General features: G+C 40.6%; 1 pseudogene; it reads left to right on the top strand.

The window, feature by feature from the left end:
• Nucleotides 1-3,103: 3,103 nt before the first annotated feature.
• Nucleotides 3,104-3,204, top strand: LOC118623097 (annotated as a pseudogene).
• The last annotated feature ends 1,737 nt before the right edge of the window (nt 3,205-4,941 follow it).

The raw sequence follows: 4,941 nt of genomic DNA, 5'->3' as shown, positions 1-4,941 counted from the left end.
AGAAGAGACTGAATTTAGAATATTGTTTTTATATTTTGAGAGAGAAATAAAAAATGGTAAATCTTTTTCCTAGGAAATATATACACGTGAACCTAAGATCTGGAAAACACATTTAGGATGTTTGGGTTCCCCTGAAACCCAGTTTGAATAACTGTGACTAAGCGTAATGGATTCTGAATAAGTCTGATCATGCAAATCAACTGGGAACATTTTACAAAATATAGATTCCTCAGCTGTCATCCAAGTCACACCAAATCGGAATTGGGGAGCCCAGGGGTGGAGAGGAAGGCTAAGAATTTCTATTTTTAGAAAGTGCCTAGGTAAAGATCATGGTCAGTGAGAATCCACACCTACTATGAAGAAAAGTTTGCCATTCCTTAAGCCCCCTTCCATCTGCAAAATCAATATGATCTGGAACAAATGATACAGACTACAGCCAAAAGGTAACATGTGGAAATATAAAGAAAATAATAGATCACTTATATTTATCTCTTAGTACATGCTGTGTATAGTATGTTAGCTCTTAATTTAGGTTATCTCATTAATTTCTCAGCTAAACAATACCCAACGGGAGCTATTATTGCCAACATCCCCAAATGTTACATGTGAGAAATCTTAAGTTGAGAGAGGTTACGTAACTTGCTTAAGATCTCAGGGCAAGGCTGGGCAGTGTGGCTCAGTGGTTGAGCATCGACCCATGCACCAAGAGGTCACCGGTTCGATTCCCAGCCAAGGCATATGCCAGGATTGAGGGCCAAATCCTCAGTGGGGGGCATGCAGGAGGCAGCCAATCAATGTTCTCTCTCATCAATGTTTCTATCTCTCTTCCTCTTTCTTCCTTTCTCTCTAAAATCAATAAAGAGGGGGAAAAAAAGATCTCAGGGCAAGTAAGGGGAGAGCGTGATTCCCCCCAGGCGATCTGACTCCAGAGGCTCTGGAATGGAGATCCCTGTGGGAGCAAGGGTGCTTCCCGCATCCAGGTGATGGGGGGGGGGGAGCCAGTTCCCTCTAAGGGTAAGTGAGAGGGTATTTTCAGGGGAAACAGACAGACATCTGGCCGTCTTTGAGCTACATATGCATTTAGTGGCCTGACTTGGAGAATCTGTTTAAACAAAGCCTTACAACAGGCCCAGGTCTATGCAAAGGTCCTCGTAGCATGTAAGTCTCCTCTTAGAGAATGGAAGCTTGGATCGTATTTCATACATTCAACTCTGCTGTCAGGTTTTTAAATCTTAATTCTGTTAGAAAAAGCAATTTACATTTGTATTTGTAGTGTTCATTAGGCCACTAGACAGGAGAAAATCAGAAGAAAAAGAAGTGACAAAGACATCTTTATGTATGTTTTCTCAAAGGTCACCCGAAACAGAAATTTGTCAATTAATTTTCTGCAGTCACTCCTCTTCATTTCTGTTTCCTCCCGAAAAACGTTACTGCAGCACCACATCCCCAGTCATAGTAGGTGATGCTGTCACACGGCGACTTTTTGGAACCAGTGAAAAACTCTGATTGTCAGGGTAATGGAGAAGGTCTATACATGAATTATTCAAAGGATTGTATAATCAGTACAGCATTCAAATTAAACCCCAGAATGTGAAAATTAGGCAATTATTCATAAAAATTATTAACATTTTAATTTTTCAGAGCTCAATGTGACATTTTGCAGAGCTGTGCTTAAATATAGCATGGAACACTGCAATTAGAGTCACAGCACCAGAGCAGACGCATTGTTTGCATGAGTGCTTGTAGTCCACACGTAATAAAATATAACAGTGTTTGGATGAGTGTTCAGAAGTCTATAAGTAATAAAACTATACCAGTAAGAAATAATAGTAATAAAATTGTCAATGATTCTGCAAATGGGAACATGTGGCTCATTAGTCAAACCTGTCAATCCTAATCAATGAGATATCTTGAAACCTGAACTAAATCACTGATGAGGCTGCCCACCGCTGGCCCAACTCTTTTGTTCCCCCGGAGAATAGAGTCCGCAGTGAGACACCAGTCAACTTGCCACACACAATAGATAGACATCTTCGTATATCTCGTATGGTAGATGTTTGATTTAAAAAACAGTAATTTTATTCACTTGAAAACATTACATACTTTATTTCCGTAGTCTAGCAGAGGAATAATGAGGGGCTGAATTAGTTCTGTAACAGTGAAAATGGTAGACAAGTTGTATTTGGGTGCTAGAAATGATTGATTGCCTATGATTTTTCTGGAAGAGGGACACATAGGAATAGCAGCAGAATTTCTGCATTGTTGAACTAGGTAGCTTATACTACTACTGAACAAATTTAGAGAATTCAAGAAATAAGTGATTTGTGTGTATAAAGCTGTCGTCCTTGCAAGAGATCAATAAAATTGATTGGTTAATTTTCAAATTAATTAATTTTCTTATACTACTGTAGGTTAGAAGTCCAAAATGGGCCTCCCTGGGCTAAAATGAAGGTGCCGACATGTCAGATTCACCCCCAAAAGCTTGAGGGGAAAATCTGTTTTCTTCATGTTTCCCCTGTCTTCAGGCCACCTACATTCCTTGGCTTGTGCTCCTTCTCCGTCTTCAAATCCAGCAATGTGATCTCTCCGACCGCTGTCCTGTAGTCCTATCCTGCTGTCTACAACTGGGAGTCTCCACTTTTGAGGACCCATGTGCCTCGACTGGGCTCAGACTGATGATCTCCTCATCTTAAGGCCTTTAACTTAATCACATCTGGAAATACCTTCTGCCATGAGAATCACATATTCATAGGTTCTGGGTGTCAGGATGTCCCTGGGAGACTATTATTCTGCCTACTGCAAATTTCAGCAAGTGGGTTCAGAAACGCATTTTAACAGAGGAAGGTGTTATGAGCAACAGTGTCAGATGTTGCAGAGAAGTCAAATATTGGGACGTTTCTGCTCTTTTTCCATCCTTCAGAGTTGTCACGTTGATCATTCTCCATCGCTTCCGATTCCCAAGGAGACTCAGGTAAGCATGGGTCCAGGCTGTGAGAGTGAAAGCGGGAGGTTCATGAGCACAGGAAGAAAGAACATAAAAGCTAGAGGATCCCTTAAAATGGACCTGCAGAAGTACGTAAGGGTAACTAAAAACCAAAGCCAATGCTGCTTCTGCAGCACATATGCTAAAATTGGAACGATACAGAGCAGATTAGCATGGCCCGGCGCAATGGCACGCAAATCCGTGAAGCGTCCCTATAAAAAAACAAAGTCAGCCTGGCCGGCGGGCCCAGGAGACTGAGCATCGTCCCGTGGACTGAGAGGTCCGGTTCCATTCCCCGGCAGGGCAAGGCCTGGGCTGCAGGCTTGGTTCCCAGTGAGGGGCCTGCAGGAGGCAGCAGATCCATGTTTCTCTTTCACATTGATATTTCTCTCTCCTTTCCTCTCTCTCTCTCTCAAAAAAAAAAATCAATAAAACATATTTTAAAAAACCCAAAGCCAATCTTCACAGTAAAAATAAAGCAAATCAACAAATAATATTAAAACAAAACGAAAACAACCCAACGTAAAAATTAAGCAATATTTTAAATTCTTCCTGAAGTCCTCGAAGGTGCCCAGCTCCTAGCCCGGTGCCCTCAGTGCGGTGGGGACCAGCTGGCTGCAGAAAGGGCACAGAGGAAGTGGGGGGGCATTCTTGAGGACCCCCGAGCTCAGTTGCCAACCAGCTGCTCAGTCCAGTGCTGAGCGACCTCTGTGTGGACACCGTTGGATGGAAATACAATAATTACCCTTCTAAGAATTGACGTGATAAATAGGTAAGTTAAATGCTGGGAAATCAAACCCTCAAAAAAACCTTCTTCAATTATATGTTGAAAACTGCAATATATTAACCATTCATTGTTCTCTCACAGATTTTTTAAAAATTATTTTTTAAATGCTACCGGGATAAAAACAAAAACAAAACGTTACATTATTAAAGCTTAATGATAAGGCACATTTCTTTCTCGAGCCCAATTCTGCCTGAAGGGACCATGAGAAACCCACTAAGAAGCTAGAAAAAGGCCACAGGAAGTTCGACTTTGACGATTTCAGTGTTTTTCTGGAATCTTGCTAGAGAGTGAAAAGATCGACTTTTAAGCCAAACAAGCCCAGAAATGAATCTCTGATCAAACATTATTGTACTGTGTGATCTAAATCAAGATAATTGGTACATTTTTGTGTCTCTTGCTCCTATATAAGTGGGTATGATAATGTCAATTTTGAAACAGTGATGAGAAGTTAGAAAAAGTAAGTGAAATTACGGACAGTGTCTACTTCATAGCAGTGATTCAAAGGCAGTGAATAAAAATAACAGCAATACCTCAGACTCTCACATTACAGCTCCACTTTTCCTTAATTGTTGGTTGATGAAATATGCTCATCACATACATGGCGTTGCTTTGTCACCTAAATGTTGAAACCAAGTGAAAAGCCAACCTACTGGAAAGGGAGAACATATTTGAAAACCACATATCTGACAAGGGGTTAACACCCAAAATATATAAGGACCCTGCACCAGGATGTCATCGGTTTGATTCCCGGTCAGGGCACATGCCCAGGTTGTGGGGCCAACCCCCAGTGGGGGGCATGCAGGAGGCAGCCAATCAATGTTCTCTCTCATCGATGTTTCTATCTCTCTCTTCTTCTCTAAAATCAATAAAGAAAAAAAAATCGGTACAAAAGTTAATTTATAAGTTAAATGCATTATGAGGATCTAAGGTACAGCTTGGTGACTATACTTAACAATGCTGTATTGTGTATTTGAAAATTACTTTAAAAAATAGATTTCAAAAGTTCTCACCAGAAAAAAAATAAATACATAAATTGAATTTATTCTCTATCTGTTGGATTGAGGAGGGGTAAAATAAAACTTTTTGTTTATGAGTCTCATATACTAATTCACATTATATGTGTGGGGGTGCCACATAGAAGCATATGGGAAAACACCCCGCTTTAATTGGA

Source organism: Molossus molossus, unplaced genomic scaffold (genome assembly GCF_014108415.1).
Source record: "Molossus molossus isolate mMolMol1 unplaced genomic scaffold, mMolMol1.p scaffold_m16_p_9, whole genome shotgun sequence".
NCBI classification, from domain to species: domain Eukaryota; kingdom Metazoa; phylum Chordata; class Mammalia; order Chiroptera; family Molossidae; genus Molossus; species Molossus molossus.
This window is presented reverse-complemented; position numbering and strand designations above follow the sequence as displayed.